Genomic DNA, 18,076 nt, shown 5'->3' on the forward strand with positions numbered 1-18,076 from the left:
ATGATATTGGGAGAAATTTGATTTGACTGGTATTATGTGTTCTGGGTATACTGATCAGTATATAATTGAAATCAGATCGAAGAACGGACTGTTTATGTAATTGTTATGATTTTCGGAAGTGATATGATTGAGATTGTGCAGATTTAATATTATGACCTGTTATTATTGAAAATTATGATTCGTATTGATATCGATTATGAGTTGTTGTATTATATCTGTGATGTTGAGATTGACGGGGTTACCGATACTGTATTGTTATACCGTCGAAACATCAGTAGATCGATTTTGATCAGATTCAGTATTGATTTCGATTGTATCGTTATATCGTTGACATTGATCAGATTATGTCTTGAATTGAGTATTGATCAGAACAAGTCCTGAATGAGTTGTATATTGATATTGTGTCTATTCGATATTGTCATGTCAGATTGGATATGGACAGATTTGACTTCGAGACTTCGACTTCGTCAGACCGAGAAGAGAAAAGTATAAATTGATGTTGATGCGTGATTGCACAACTCGAGTTGACTTGACTTGAGTTTCCCAAAATCACATACTTTACTTTATTGCATTAATATTTGCAATTGAATGAAATTGATATCTTTGATCGATTGAATTATGTATTGAGTAATAGGTGGATACGCCTAGGCAGAGACGATTGGTCTTGTGACAGGGGTGCCTCATAGTGATGGAATCGTCACGGGCACATTGCACATTGTCACAAGATACTGAGTTGGCGAAAGTGCCAAAGTCAGTGACGGATAGGTCAAGACACCGGACGTTTGGTTATATCGAAGTGGATAGAATTAGAGTTTCTTCTATTACTGATGTTCGATATGGAAAGAACCAAAGTCCGCGAATAAGAACGTGCCACAACCCCGATCGGGAGTGTAGGTGGGTGTATGTTCTTATTTAGATCAGGATCCCTAGATTAGGACGAGTCGAGTCAGAGTCCATGAGTCACTGAGTGTGATTCAGAGTTTGTGTTGATTCATGTGTCGGATTTGATACATGTTATATTCAGAGTTTATATTGATTTATGCTTTGGATTTGATACATGTTATGAAATATCTATTTCATGCTTTTATATCTGTTTATATGAAATGCATGTATACATGATTTATACTGGGAATTTAATTTTCACCGGAGTTACCCGGCTGTTGTCTTGTTTGTCTGTGTGCTTGAAAACAGGTGGGACATGATCAGGATCAGGAAGAGGATGAGAGATTATAGTTAGCGTGGAGATCCGGGCCCAGAAGCAGAATAGGATTCAGCACTGGATGTATAGTCGTTGAACCTAGTTGAGATAGTAACAAGTAGTACATGATTTGTACTTTACTCTTAACTTGTATATCAGATAGATTACTATTACGTTTCTGCATTTATATTTAAAAGAAAAAAAAATTTAGTCCCACTTTTCTTAATTGTTATATTTGACATTAATAATGATTAAGACTTGAATTAGCGTCCGGGTCCCCACATGGTTAGCACGTAGAGATTTCCAACTCGTTTACGCATCCCAATCATCTTCTTCTCGTGAAGTGCCTGAATTTGACAGGAATTAGAAGAAAAAGAGACCGAGCAAGGAAGACGAGTTGTGAGTGAACTAATTGACAACAAGTTGAAGTGAAATTGGGGAACAAATAAAACATTCTCCAGAACGAGATCACGAGACAGATGAACTAAACCAATATATGTGGCTGGTGCAGTAGAGTGATTAAGCAACGTGATAGTGGAAACAAGAGGTTTATATGAAGAAAAAAAGATAGAGAACAACAAATATGATGTGTTGCCCCAGTGTCCAACACCCAATCACAATAAAGAATGGAAGTAAAAGCAAAGGATAGAGGATTTATACCACTGAAACATGAAACAGAGGGCTCATGTTGTTGTGCAACTGAATTGGGGCCATAGCCAAGTTGAAGTTGAGAACTAAGGAAAGAATGAGCTGCTTGCAATGTTCAGGGCTAAGTGAATTATTCAAGCCATTCGAGTTTTTATCACTAGATTGACAAAATGGAACAATTTCAGTAGAGGCAGAGGTGGAAGCTCGAATTTGATTGGCTCGGCTACGGTCTTCACTTTGCTTTTGCTTATATTTGGGGTGGCTGGGTGGATAGCCATGGAGTTGACAGCACTTGTCAATTGTGTGCCCTGAGAGAGGATGAGACACCAAAACGAGACCAAGATGATCACCATTTTGCAGGTAAAAGAGGCTGCTAGAATCTTCGAAGGCAACTCTCCGGCCCTGGCCCTGATTGGTGGTGGAACCTTGAACATTAGAGTTTGGAGCACCTCTGGCCATGGAAGAGAAGCAGATCTACTGCGGATTATGCTCTGATACCATATTAGCAAATGAATTTATCATGAATGAAAGATAATCTCACAAATACCTCAAAGATGAGTATTGAAAATTATGAATCAAAGATTACAAAATTTCACCGCCAATGTTCTATTTATAACAAAGGAGAAGTAAAGAAGAAAACATATTTAATCAGGTTAAAAGCGTGTAACAACTATTCTAATACACAGAAAAACACCCAGAGAAATGATACTTATTTTTCCAGATACCACTCATCAAAAGTCTACTACTCGTTTTTCTTTAAAATGTACTAAAATGTTTTTTTCTTTCTTATGATACTTCGCCTGAACCATAATATATATATAAATATGTTTTGCGCTATTTAAAATAACTCACCAACTAATAATTTTAAAGTCCAAAAAACACAATTCAAAACATACAATCGTAAACGTCAACAAAACCTAAAACTAACATTTTTTGAATTAAAGTATAAGCATTGTAAATTTGGGGACCAGAATCTAACTCGTCTTTTTAATCGTCATTAGGATCAAATAATTAATCTGGGTCTAAATTTTTTTTTTTAAAATACATAAATGCGGAACATAATGAAATCAGTCTGAAATAAATATCAACAGTAAGGTACAAGTCTTGTACAACATACATCCATATCGAACTAAGGTTCAACAACTACATCAAGTGCTGAAAACCAAATCTGCTCCTAAGTCCGGATGTCCACGCTAATTTTGAATCTCCCATCCTCTTCGTGACCCTGATCCTGTCCCACCTTTTGTCATGCACACATACAAACACAACAACAGCCGGATAACTCCGGTGAGAAATACATCCCAATATAAACAACGTATACATGCAATCATATAAAAAGATACAAAATCATGAAACAGATATCAATAACATGTATCAAATCTGAAAGACATGAATCGATATAAAACTGTAAATAAACTCTGGACTCGTCATCTCAGAATCGACTCATCTCTAATCTAGGGATCCCGCTTCCTGGACATTGGCACAATATACTGAATCTCCGCAATAGAAGCTGATCCACCCCTACGCAACATCGATATAAACCAAACATCCAGTATCTTGGCATCTCCGCCAAAGACTTGGCATATCCGCCAATAACTAGACATCTCCGCCATGACTCAATACACGCTTTGCTATAACTCAATAGACTAAGCATATCAATCTCATAAATTGCAAATATCAATGCAATAAATAAAGTATGTGGTTTTTGGGAAACTCAAATCCAATCTGACTCGAGTCGATCTCCCGGTTAACATTGATTTATACCTTTCTTTCGTTGAGGTTTGGTTCTGATCTGTCTTCGAAGCCTTCGATATATCAATCTGGAAGGACATTCCCAATAGGTACAATATCAATATACAATCTCAATTAATACTGGATATAATCGGAATTCAATCTAATTCGGTTTCAACGGCATAACGGTACAATCTCAATATACCCAGCAATACAAATCGACAGATATCTATTCCCACAACTCATAATCGATAACAATACAATCTGATATCAAATCTCAATCAAATCAACTTTGAAAAATCATTACAATTTCATACGGTATCTGTTCTTCAATCCGGTTTCGATTATACGATGTCTAATATCACAAGAACCCCATATATGAATCATATCTGATTCCTTCAACATATGAAATTCGAACCATGCTAGAAATCAATAAAACTTACGTCTTTATGAAGCCTCTGTCGAGGGGAGTACGGTACTGCACTCGGATTTAAAATCGTTTGGGCGGATCTTTTGCAAGATTCAAATTTCTGCAAGGCAAAGTTTTGACAATTCTCTGGAAAGATTTCTCGGTTTCCCTCTTGCCGTCCAACTGAATGAAGGAGAACGCATATTAAATATGCATGTCAAGGACCAAATGGCTTCACCTTGGTGCAACACGTCTCGCGCATATGCGCGAGACATTCTATCTTGGGGCGTAACCTCACGGCAGCTCGCGCGTATGCGCGCCCTCACCCGGCGCATATGTGCGAGGTTCTCTGCCATACTCGCGCATATGCGTGGGTCTTTTGGTGCATATGCGTGAGGTTATCTGCCTACCCCGAGCATATGCGCCCGGCTGGGTCGCGCATATGCGCGAGGGGCTCAGTTCTCGCACATAATTCAGTCTTTTTTCGCCTATCTCGATCTGATCCGTTCCGTCTATAATCACTTCAATTATCAACAAATCATTTCAGATTACAGTAACAAAATTCTCGGGCATTACATTTCTCCCCCCAAAGATCTGATTTCGTCCCCGAAATCACAGGCAATCAAATCAGATATCAAATCAGATACAATTAAGGAATGGAGAATAGAAGCTAAAAAAGAAACTCACATCCGTGAAATAACTCCGGGAATTTCTGTCTCATATCTGATTCAGTCTCCCAGGTAGCTTCTTCAATGCCATGACGACTCCACTGAACTTTCACAAGCGGAATAGTCTTCGTTCTGAGCTGCTTTTCTTTACGATAGAGAATCTGGATCGGCTTCTCAAAGTAACTCAGTGTCTCGTCAAGTTTGGCCTCATCTGGCTGAATAATATGTGAAGCATCAGGAATATATTTCCGCAATAGTGATACATGAAAGACATCATGTATTCCAGATAGAGAAGGCGGCAAGGCGAGTCGATAGGCATGATCTCCTATCTTCTCGAGAATTTCATAAGGACCGATATATCGTGGAGACAACTTCCCTTTCTTGCCAAATCTGACAACGCCTCTGAAAGGAGAAATCTTCAAGAATACTCGGCCTCCTGGCTCAAATACCAACGGTCTACGTCAAATATTGGAATATTTGGCTTGTCTGTCTTGCGTTGTCCTCATTCTCTTCTGAATCAGCTTCACTTTTTCTGTCATGTCTCGAATCATATCAGGTCCAATCTTAGGAACCTCAGAGATATTGTCCCAATACAGAGGGGATCTCCACTTTTTACCGTACAACGCTTCAAACGATGCCATCTCAATACTCGTCTGATAGCTGTTGTTGTACGAGAACTCACAAAGTGGCAAAGATTCTTGCCAACTAGTGCCAAAATCTAGCACTACAGCTCTAAGAATATCCTCCAGTGTCTGGATAGTCCGCTCTGACTGTCCGTCGATCTGTGGATGATATGCGGTACTCAGATGTAACTTCGTGCCTAGAGCCTGCTGCAAACTGTGCCAAAAGTGTGAAGTAAATCGAGGATCATGGTCTTAAACAATCGACTTCGGTACTCCATGCAATCTAACCACCTCTCTGACATAGATCTCTGCCATCTGGTCATGTTGGTATGTCATCTTGTACGGAATAAAGCATGCTGATTTGGTCAATCTATCAATCACAACCCAAATCGCATCACAACCTCGAGAGGAACGTAGTAACTTCGTCACGAAGTCCATGGAAAAGTGATTCCATTTCCATTCAGAATAGATAAACTCTGTAATAATCCTTCTGGTTTCTTTTTTTCTGCTTTTACATGTTGGCAATTCAGACACTTGGATACAAATTCAGCAATATCAGCTTTCATCTGTTTTCACCAAAACCGTCTTTTCAAATCATTGTACATCTTTCTGCCACCAGGATGAATACTGAACTGACTGCAATGCGCTTCTGACAATATCTGTCATTTTAAATCTGAAACATTCGGCACAACAAGACGATTATTCACATACAGTACCCCATCATGTACCTGATATTCTGATCGATGCCCTACTCTGACCATCGATATCGAGTTCTTCACATTCTGATCAACTTTCTGAGCTGCTTTAATTCTCAAAATCAGCTCTGGTTCAACTTGAACAGTATAAAGTCTCAACGGTCTACAATTTGTCTCAAATACTAATCTAGACAAACAACAATCTTCAATTAAATTTGACACACCAATCGTCGATAAAGATAAAGAACATACCTTTCGACTCAGTGCATCAGCTGCTGCATTAGACTTCCCTGGATAGTACTTGATTTCACAATCAAAATCTTTCAATAAATCAAGCCATCTTCGTTGTCTCATATTCATTTCAGACTGTGAAAGCAGATATTTCAAGCTTTTATGATCAGAATAAATCTCAAACTTCTCACCGCATAGATAGTGTCGACATATCTTCAATGCAAACTCTAATTTTGTGCATTATAAACTCTAATATAGAATAATCCTACCATGGCAGCTTCTTTGTGCATTATAAGCAAGAGTTCTAAAAGATGAAAACTCTAATTTTGTTTATGTTATGTCATAAAAACGAAAATATACAAAGCGTATCATGTTTTTCATGTAATCATGTATCAAAACATATAATATGGTGTGAAAGATGAGTGAAGAAAGATTAAGGAGTGCGTATTTTATGAACGAAAAACTATTTGCAATGCGAGGGACGTCGACGTAGGGAGGACCGTGCTGAATTTATTCAATATTTTCATGAGTTCTTTTCAAAAATCAGGTGATGTGTGTGTGTTTGTGTGATGATGGAGAGTCCTAGTATGATTTTAAGGGTGGGACGTGAGTTTGAGAGTGTAGAAAATTAGGGTTTAGGGCCTTGTTTATTATATAAAATACATGGTATAGGTTTAGGCCTAATAACTTAGTATAAGAGGCTGAGGTTGCTTTTCGAAAATATTAACTAGGCCTCCGAAAAGTTCCTATTTTGTCAAAAATTGATTGCCGATTTAAAATATGACTTGACGTGGAAAAACATCTCAAAATACTACATTTTCGAAAATATTCATTAAATTAATACCATATATTAAATCATTAAAAATAATCATTTAATAAAATATTTTTCTTTTATGGTCCCCGGTCTCCGTTTCTCGATCGCGTCTCGAATAACCTTCAAAACACAGTTTTATGCGTTCTAGTAGAAAACTACCTTTTAAACATATAAACATGCTGACCATAATTAATTTATGCAATTAAAACAATTTAATTAGTCATTTTTCATTTTTCCTGGATTTGCATGCAGTTGTATTACGTTATCGTATTTTGGACCTTACAACATATTCATTTCTTGTCAACTAATACATATACGTTTTCCCCTCAAACAAGTTGAGATAATTAATTGTAACTTTTGTATCAGCTGTTTTTCGATTGATCAATCTTACGGATTACTGTTGCGACTTTGATTGTTGCACTCCCAATAGCAGGTTGTCCACAAGTAGTATAATTCAGTGAGTCCAAATATCATCTCCATAGGGAAGCTAAGGTAATTACAAGTACACTACAATGTCTTTTTGTTTTTGTTTTTCTTTTAATGGTTTGAATATTTAATTGGTAATTTTTAATTGTTCAAATTTTAATTTAAGTAGTTGAGATTAAAGGATCCACTCTTGTATTTTAATAAAATTAACATTAATAAACATTATTGAAATCAACTTAATAAAATGGTTCCAATATATATTAAATAATCATATTTATATAATGTTATATATTATTATCTTATAAGTATATAATATTTACCAAAACTTGTAAATGTTGTCAAGTATTTATTGTGCTATATATATATTTGTAAACACTAAATCAAGGTTCCCACTTTAAATGGTTGGTAAAACCAAACAAACATTTAAATGGTACCAAGAAATTAATATTATGATGTTAATATATAATAAATCAAGGCATCAAATTTAAATGGTTGGTAAAACCAAACAAACATTTAAATGGTACCAAGAAATTAATATTATGATATATTCATATATAATAAATCAAGGTATCCACTTTAAATGGTTGGTAATACCAAACTAATATTTAAATAGTTCCAAGAATTTAGTGCAACATATAACAACAATAAATCAAAACTCCCACTTATAAGTAGGGTATAAAAATACTTAAAAAAATAAATATAACATAAACAATAAATAATGATTAAATAATATAAAACATAGATTCTTACCTTTTAATAATCTTATTATCATGCCAAGAGTTTCACCTTTTCATCTCAACTTTGGGAAGTTAGCTACTCTTTATTCAAATTGTAAAACTTTGAATACGAATTTAACATGCTAATTATATTTAAATGAATAAATAAAGAAAAAACAAAGAGAGAAATATTATGAACTCAAAGGTTTGTTCATAAAATGAGGGATGTCTCAATACATTAAAATGCACCCCTATTTATAGCCAAATTTGGGGAGACAACCACAAATATAATATTATTTTTTACACATAAGTCTTCATTGGTGTTCCAAGAAATTAATATTTTAATTCACATCACTTTTGAAAATCTTCACATCCGAATTTTCTATTCCACATAAAATAAAACATGTAGATAATTGAGTTGTTTGAATTGTGGTATTTTTTTTTAACTATTTGACCAAGTAATTTGAGAGATATGGTCTGTAATGCCCGGAAAATTTAATCATAGTAATTGGTAATTATTAATTTATAATTTGATATGATTATGAAAGGATTAACCGAGACACGATTTGAAGTAACGTGTGAAAATGTATGTGCGAGGACAGTACCATTGGCGCACATGCGCGACATGAGACGCGCACATGCGCGAATTGGACAGAAGGTCTCGCGCATATGCGCGACAGGAAGGCGCGCATATGCGCGAGCTGTGTGAAGGTTTGATCACAACTCCAGAGAGTCTCGCGCATATGCGCGGAAGGTGTCGCGCATATGCGCGAGCTACCGAAAAGAAATGTGCGAAGACTAGAAGGTCTCGCGCATATGCGCCGATTTAGGTCGCGCATATGCGCGAGACGTGTTGCGCGTAGAATTCGCCATTTGCCTGATGCATGCATGATTGTATATATATATACAAACATTTAATCCTTCAAAAACGAAAAAGTCGAAGGAAATTTTGGAGAAAATAGTCCGTGAATCTTAGGATCGCGATTGTGCAAAATCCGTCCGTCTGATTTTGAATCCGACTTCAGTACCGAGTTCCTAGCAACGCAGGCTACAACTGGACATAAGTTTTACTACGTTTTGACATGTTTTGAAATTATGATATTGTCAGAATCGCATGGAATTCATATATGATGTTCTGGACATGTTAGACATCATAGAATCGAAGTCAGATTAAGAAACGAACTGATTATGGAATTGTTATGATTTTCTGAAGTTAATTGACTGAGATATGATATCAGATTGTATTGGTATCGATTATTAGTTGAGGGAATTATTATCTGGTGATGTTATATTGACCGGGATATCGGGATTGTGCGGTTATACCGTTGATTTTGAATTATTGATCAGATTGGTATTGATTTAAATGGTATATTGATATGATATCATTGATATTGCCATTGCAAGATTGAGGGATTGACAGAGTTTGAATTCCTGACCGAAACTACAAACGAAAGGTATAAGTCAATGTGGTATCGGGAGATCGACTTAAGTCGGTTTAGACTTGAGTTTCCCTAAATCACATACTTTACTTTATTGCATTGATATTTGCGTTGATTTGATCGATGTACTTGTTTTCTTGATTAATAGATAACAGGTATTAGACGAGTAATCTTGGGACAGAAGTGCCAGATAGTGGCGGGATCGCCACGGGCACATTGCACGATGTCACAAGATAGTGTATTGGCGATAGTGCCAAAGTCTGTCACCGGATGATTGGCTATCGATGTGAATAGAATTTGGGTTTTTTCTATTACTGTTGATCGATGTCGTATCGGTGTGGATAGAATTGGAAGCTTCTTCTATTACTGGTGATCGATATTATATCGGTGTGGATAGAATTAGAGTTCCTTCTATTACTGTTGATCGATACCATATCGGTGTGGATAGAATCAGACCTTTTTCTATTTCTGGTGATCGATACCTTATCGACGTGGATAGAACTGGAGTCTTTTCTATTACTGTTGGTCGATATAGGAATGCCAACTTCTGAAAACCGGGATCCCTAGACTAGGATTGAGTCTAGTCTAAATTGTGTAGCTACGAGTATTGTCGACAGTTTGATATTAGTTATGTTTAAGATTTTGATACATATTGCTGTTACCTGTTACATGCTTTATATTTGTTTATATGATTGCATGTTTCGTTGATTTAAACTTTGATTATATTCTCACCGGAATTATCCGGGTGTTGTCTTGTCTGTATGTGTACATGACAACAGGTGGGACAGGTTCAGGGTCACGGAGATAAAGAGAGAGATCGTGATTAGAGTGGCGGCTCCGGACTTGAATTAGAGATAGGGTTGGACACTTGATATTAGCTGTTAAACCTTAATTAAATAAATGTATGTGGTACAGAATTGGTACTTTTATATACTGAGATGTATATGTGTTTTTATGTCACTACGTTCCGCATTATTTAAAAAAAAAAAAAAAATTTAGACCCTGTTTATTATAATTGATTAATTAGTCCCAATGATGATTAAGAACATGATTAGCGTCCGGGTCCCCACATGGTCAAAATGCTAAAGCATGGTAAAACTGCCACTTTTTTGGTAACTTAATTTGTTTCTTAATTTGATCTCACTTGTGAGAAGATTTTTATCTCATGCTTGCCATCAATATTGTAGATATTAACATCAACTTTCTACAGGTCCAAGAATCATCTTAGTCCCATTTGCAACGCCAATGTTATTCTTGTTTTTTCGAACCTGTAAAAACAGTAAAAACTTATAATTACACAATAACTTATATTTTATACAATTTATTATAAAACATATAATATTTAAATATTTAATAAAATAAAAAGTATAAATTTATATTATAAAACATTTAATTAATATACAATTTTTTATCGTTATCACTCTATCCAACCAGCTTATTGCTAGTCCCTAGCAATTTAATTGTTAATAGCAACACAAAACATATTGATTAATTTAAATAGATATATAATCAGAACTATCCAAGTGTTTAAATTAAATTTGAAAACTGTCAAAGTTATATCAAGATAATTATAATTATAATTTATGAAATAATCTGAACTGATCAAAGCTTATTTTCAGGTAGTTAAATATACATGGCCTTCAGAAATTCCTAATAAGAGTCTCAACTCCATATCCTCACAGGTTAATAAGTGTTTCAATTTATGACAATGATTTCTCTCATGGAGTTGGAATACAGATAAATGCTCAGGAAAATGGTTTACAGAATGCAGACAGACAAACGAGCCAAACTAATCAAAAGATAGGAAATCCATTGATTCAAAATCAAGTTGTTTTTATTATATATTTTTTCCTGATTTTTTTTACATCATGGAATCAGACTAAGTTTATGCTTCTTGACCACATATTTATTTAATTTTTACAATATATTTCTCTCTTTATTTCTTTTTTTTTATTTTTATTTTTATGTAACCACAGCACTGGGCAACGAAGTCATCAGCGACACTCTCACACGTCAACTGAGCATTGGCCTTACGTATTAACATATCATCCTATCATGTGTTCGTATTAGTCACAATCCCTTCACATCCTTCAACATTTCATATTTCCATCATGTTGGAAATTAAAGTTCAGTGATTTGACAAATTAAGCTTCGAACTTATTGGAATAACTGATCAAAAGCAAACGAGCTTAACTGATTAAATCCTACAACTGATAGTTGTCATTAGCTGAAGATTAATATATACTAGCTAAATCCTATCTATGTCAAACTGATCAGTTGAAGCATAATATAACTGACTGATCAGTGGGAAACTGATCAGTTAAAACAATCAGTTATGAGTTTTCAGCAATATATCTTTCAGTTGATCTCTCAGTTGTACATGTCATCAGTTGAGAACGACAACCGAAAAGTAGTTCACAACAGACTGCAACTAGTAGTGGAACGCCGCATTTCAGAGATTGCAGTGTACGAATTTCAGAGAATATTGACGTGGCAATCAACGGATACATGGATTCCAATGTTATTTAATATTATCGTTGAGAGGAAAGCCTATAAATAGGTGAAGAAAGCAGCTGAGAAAAAAAAACACGACTACTATTCTATTCAAGTTTGCTGTTACTCTGCTAAAATCACAACTCGTATTCAAATATCAAAGAGCTCACTCTTATCAGATATATCAGTAGCAATCAAGGCTATATTTCCGAGCTTGTTAGCACATTGAAATCTTTGTTAGATTCATTCAGTTGTGTTATATTCAGTTACATACTGTAAAAGTTATTGTGAACTAAAAGTTTCAGTTTTGGCAGTGTTAAGTCCAAACTGAAGTGAGTCAGTATAACGTTTGTATTTGATCAAAGTCTTTTAGTGAAAATCCTATCTTCGTGATAAAAGTGGTGACGTAGGAGTTATTCTATTCTCTGAACATCCAAAAACAAATCGCGTACTTTTTATTTCAGTTACTATCAGTTATTCTATCTTTCAGTCAGTTTATTTCCGCAACTGTTTTTCATTTAAACTGATTGTTATCGACTGATGAGATACCGAGTGTCAGTTTATCACTAAACTGAACACAACCTTCGAAAAGAATTTATAATCCGTGAGTGTTTATTCAACCCCCCCTTCTAAACACTTTCCACTTACAAACCGATTCTTTCAAGTGGTATCAGAGCAGTGTTATCTCGTCTCAGAATATCTCTACTCAAACTATTATTTATGTCTTCCTTCAACAAGATTCCAATGTTTTCCAGAGAAGATTTCGATGATTGGAAAATCAGGATGCAGGCTCACTTAGCTGCAGAAGACGATGATATGTGGTACGTCATCACTGACAGACCAATGAATATTCTGAAAGCCAACACAGCAGTTGCAATCACCGACGGGGCACCTAATAGAATTGAAAAGCCCAGAGATGAATGGACTGGTGAGGACAAAAAAAAAGCAAATTTGGATAATGTGGCAAAGGATATACTGTACAAAATGCTGGATAAAATAACTTTCAGGAAGATCAAAATGTGTAAGACAGCTAAAGAAATTTGGGAGAAGCTGATCAGAGGTCTTCCCAAGGAGTGGGACGTTAAGACCATGGCAATGAGGGAGTCCAAGGATCTAAACAAAGTTGAGCTTCATGACCTATTTGCTGATCTGAAGGCCTATGAGTTTGAGCTGCAAAATCGAGAAGGAGAACCCTCTCCTCCAGCAGCCACAACTGCCTTAGCTGCTGTAAGAACAGAACCAACTGGTTAAGTCGAGAAGGTTGCTGATCAACTGAGCAATGACGCTATGTCATTGTTTATTAAAAAATTTGGAAGATTTATGAGGAAAAACCAAGGGAACTTCCAGAAAAATTATCAGAGAAACAATTCTAAAGATGATTCAAATGCTTGCTACAACTGTGACAAACCTGGTCATTTCATTGCTGAATGTACCAAACCCAAGAAGGACAGTCAAGGCTCAATTGAAAGAAAGAAGAAATAATATGAGCACAAGAGGAGACCCAGGGATGATAAGAAGTCTTTTAAGGAAGAAGCATGAGGTGCTCTTAGCTGAAGAGAGTAAATCAAAATGGATAGAAACTGACAGCGAAGAGTCAGAGCCAGAAACCTCATGCAGTTCCAGTGATGGTGAGGAGGAAGTGAAATGTCTAATGGCTGGTGATACAGAAGTGGAGTCAAGCAGTCAACAGGTATTTGACTTTAGTTCAACTGATTTCACTAGAGAAGAACTCATTTCAACTCTTCATGACATGGTTAGTGAGTATCACAAGCTTGCTTTATCTTTTGAAAAGGCCAGAGCAAAGCAAACTAATCCTGATCCCATAGACAATAAAACTAAAACTGTTGAATCATTTGATGAGTTGAGTCTAAAAAAAGAGATTGCTGAGCTCAATGCTGAAAGAAGCAGGAATCAATTAATGATTCAGAAGTTGACGCTTGAAAATTCAAAGAAAACTGAGCTTATTCAGGCTTGGAACAAATCATCTGCTGCATTGACTGATATACAGAACTCACAAAAATCAGTTACTAATAAAACTTGTTTAGAGTTCAGTAACTAGATGAAATGTCTTCCAATGATACTCAACAAAAACTGAATGTGAATAAAGGGAAATATTTTCACTTTGTCAAATCAGTTATGGTACAAGAACAACCTAGGCAAAGTAAACTAGTTGAACAGCCTACTGAAAGTACAAACAAGGCTAGAAGATATGGTATTGTTATAGCCCAAAAGTTTTAACTGACTCACGCAGTCAGTCGTCAAAAAGATTCAGCAGGAATTATTCAAATGGCTACTCCAATTACTATAACAACAAGCTAGTTCAGAAAAGATATCGGCTGAACAATCAGTTGAACAAAGCTAAATCACATGTTGTCTCACCTCAACACTACACACCAAGCACACACAAATCGAGAAAGACCATCTAGAATACAGCAACTGGACAGTCAGTTAGACTAATCCAAGTCTGAATTTCTAAAGGACTAATCAGTGTAGGACCCAAATGAACAAGGGTACCAAAGTTATATCTTGTGTGTGATTGCAGGTAACAGATACATGCAAGGAATCAATCTGGTACTTAGATAGTGGATGCTCATGACACATGACAGGAGATGCAAATTTGCTATCTCAACTGCTCAATTACACTGGATCAAACATCAGTTTTGGAGATAATTCCAAAGGTAAAACTGTGGGTAAGGGTAAGCTTATCCATGGTAACTTTATCATTAATGATGTTTTATTAGTTGAGAATCTCAAGTATAATCTGATTAGCATTAGTTAGTTATGCGATAATGGATTCTCAGTTCAGTTTGACAAACATTCTTGTTCATTCAAAGATGCAACTAATGAGGTCATACTAACTGGCAAATGGTGTGGAAACACTTACAAAGTCAGTTGGAATGATCAAACTTATGCACCAGTATGTTTTATTGCTTCAAAATCTTATAAAAACTGGTTGTGGCATAAGAGATTAAACCACCAGAACTTTAAATCTATTGCATACCTGAGTAATCACGATCTTGTCACTGGTTTGCCCAAAATGGATTTTACCAAAGATAAAATTTGCTAGCATGTCAGTTTGGTAAACAAGTTAAATCTTCTTTTAAGAACAAGGGCAGTAAATCTTCTTCCCGTTGCTTAGAGCTGTTGCACATAAATCTATTTGGTCCAATACCAGTCATGAGCTTAGGGGGAATGAAATACACCTTGGTGGTTGTAGATGATTTTTCAAGATTTACTTGGGTTATATTTCTCAAATCCAAAGACCAAATGCCGCTCAACTGATCAAGCTTTTCAAAAGACTATTAAATGAGAAATCAATTGGAATTGATAGAATCAGATCCGATCAAGGAACATAATTTATCAATCAAATTCTCAAACTTTTTAGAAAATGCTGGAATTAGGCATGAGCTCTCAGCAGCTAGAACTCCTCAGCAAAATGGTGTAGCTGAGAGGAGAAATCGGACCCTTAAAGAAGCTTCTAGAACAATGCTTGCTGATTCTGGTATTTCTCAAAGGTTTTGGGCAGAGGCAGTAAACACTGCGTGTTATACTCAGAACAGATTAATGAGTAATAAGAATCATTTGAAAACACCTTATGAGATCTGGCATGGACGAAAAAGTGTGGTTTCCTACTTCAAAATATTCGGCTGCAGATGTTTTATTCTTGACAATGGCTAAAATCATTTAAAAGCCTTTAATGCTAAATCTGCAGAAAGAATATTTCTAGGATATTCATCAGTAAGCAAAGCTTATAAAGTCTTCAACAAGAGCACACTAAATGTTGAAGAGTCTATACATATTGTTTTTGATGAAACTGTACTAACTGATAAGCCAACTGATCCAGTTGAGCTAGTTGATAGATTTACAGATATCAGTTTGGAGGATGATCATGAAGAAGAAAGCCATATCAATCAAAACATTCTTCAAACACCAGAACCTGAAATTGTGGATCAATCAGGTGAACAGGAAGCTGTTCCTGATAATCAGTTGGATGAGTATATTGAGAACATTCAACTACCAACTAATGCAGCAACTAAAACTTAAGAAAACAATCAGTTACAAACTGAAGCAGTTGCTGACTTGGACACAACAAACGCTGAACTCAGATGGAAGAAATCACATCCTCCAGAATTGGTGATAGGTAATCCATCTGATCCGGTAAGAACTAGAGATCAAATGCTCAACTTATTTATTCATTCAGCTTTTGTATCACAATTGGAACCGAAGAAAACTGATGAAGCCCTTGCTGATCCAAACTGGACAAATGCTATGCAAGAGGAGCTGAATCAGTTTACCCATAACAATGTCTAGAACCTAGTTCCAAGACCAATCTAAAAAACTGTTATAGGTACAAAATGGGTGTATAGGAAAAAACTGAACGAAGATGGTTCAGTTGTGCGCAACAAGGTGAGACTGGTAGCACAAGGATATAGGCAAGAAGAAGGAATTGACTATGATGAAACATATGCACCAGTTGCAAGACTGGAAGCTATAATAATATTCCTTGCCTATGCTTCATTCAAGAATTTCAAAGTCTACCAGATGGATGTAAATAGTGCTTTCCTAAATGGTCAGTTGCAAGAGGAAGTCTACGTTGAACAACCTCCAGGTTTCATCAATCACCTTCTTCCTGATCATGTCTACCATTTATACAAAGCCTTATATGGTCTTAAACAAGCTCCAAGAGCTTGGTATGAAACTCTTTCAAAATTTATAACTGATCACGATTTTTCTGTTGGATCAGTTGATCAGACATTGTTAAAATTTTCAAAAAATGATCATATTTTACTCGTTCAAATTTATGTTGATGACATCATATTTGGGTCAACTAACCCCAAATTATGCGAAAAATTTGCTAAGTTGATGCAGGAGAAATTTGAAATGAGCATGATGGGTGAGCTGACATTTTTTCTTGGACTGCAAGTGAAGCAACTGGAGACAGGCACCTTTATCAGTCAGACTAAATATAAAAAGGAGTTGATGAAGAAATTTGGCATGAAATCGTGTTCAGCTGCAAGTACTCCCATGAGCTCACCAGTTAAACTAGACACTGATCAAGGAGGAATATCAGTTGAGGCTACCCTTACAGAGGCTTAATAGGTTCATTATTATACCTAACTGCTAGTCGCCCTGATATTGTATTTGCTGTCTGTATGTGTGCCAGATTTCAATCAAACCCTAAGCAATCACATTTTTCAGCTGCCAAACGTATTTTAAAATATTTGAAAGGCACTCAAAATGTTGGGTTATGGTATTCTAAAGACTCTTCTGTCAATCTAGTTGGCTATTCAGATGCAGATTATGCAGGCTGTAAGCTTGATCGAAAAACTACAATTGGATCATGTCAGTTTCTAGGAGACAGACTGATCTCTTGGTTTAGCAAGAAGCAGACATCCATTGCTACCTCCACAACTGAAGCAGAATATCTTGCTGCTGGCAGTTGCTGTGCTCAACTGCTCTGGATTCAGCAACAACTGAGAGACCATGGAGTTATTGCCAAAGAATCGCCCATATTTTGCGACAATACAAGCACGATTTCTATTACCTACAATCCAGTTCTTCACTCCAGGACCAAGAACATAGATGTCAGGCACCACTTCATCAGAGATCATGCCTTGAAGAAGGACATAAGACTGGAATATGTCTCAACTGAACAACAAGCAGCTGACATCTTCACCAAACCGTTGCCCGAGACTAAGTTTTCTTACTTTCGCAATATACTTGGATTAATTGATTTATCTTAATCAGCTTTACTGCTAATATGTCAGTTATCGATTAACTTGTGTTATATATCAGTTCTTAATTTCTAACTGATGTCAGTTTGTTATTTTTCAGTTATTATGCTTATTCGTGATTCATTTATCAACTGTTGAGATTAACCTTGCAAGAAGATATAAGACAAAGATAAACTGATAAACTTTTATTCATCGAAAGAAATTCGTACGGAGTACATCATAATATTTTTCTTCCACAGTAGACCTCCAC

Source organism: Primulina tabacum, chromosome 13 (genome assembly GCF_025594145.1).
Source record: "Primulina tabacum isolate GXHZ01 chromosome 13, ASM2559414v2, whole genome shotgun sequence".
NCBI lineage: Eukaryota > Viridiplantae > Streptophyta > Magnoliopsida > Lamiales > Gesneriaceae > Primulina > Primulina tabacum.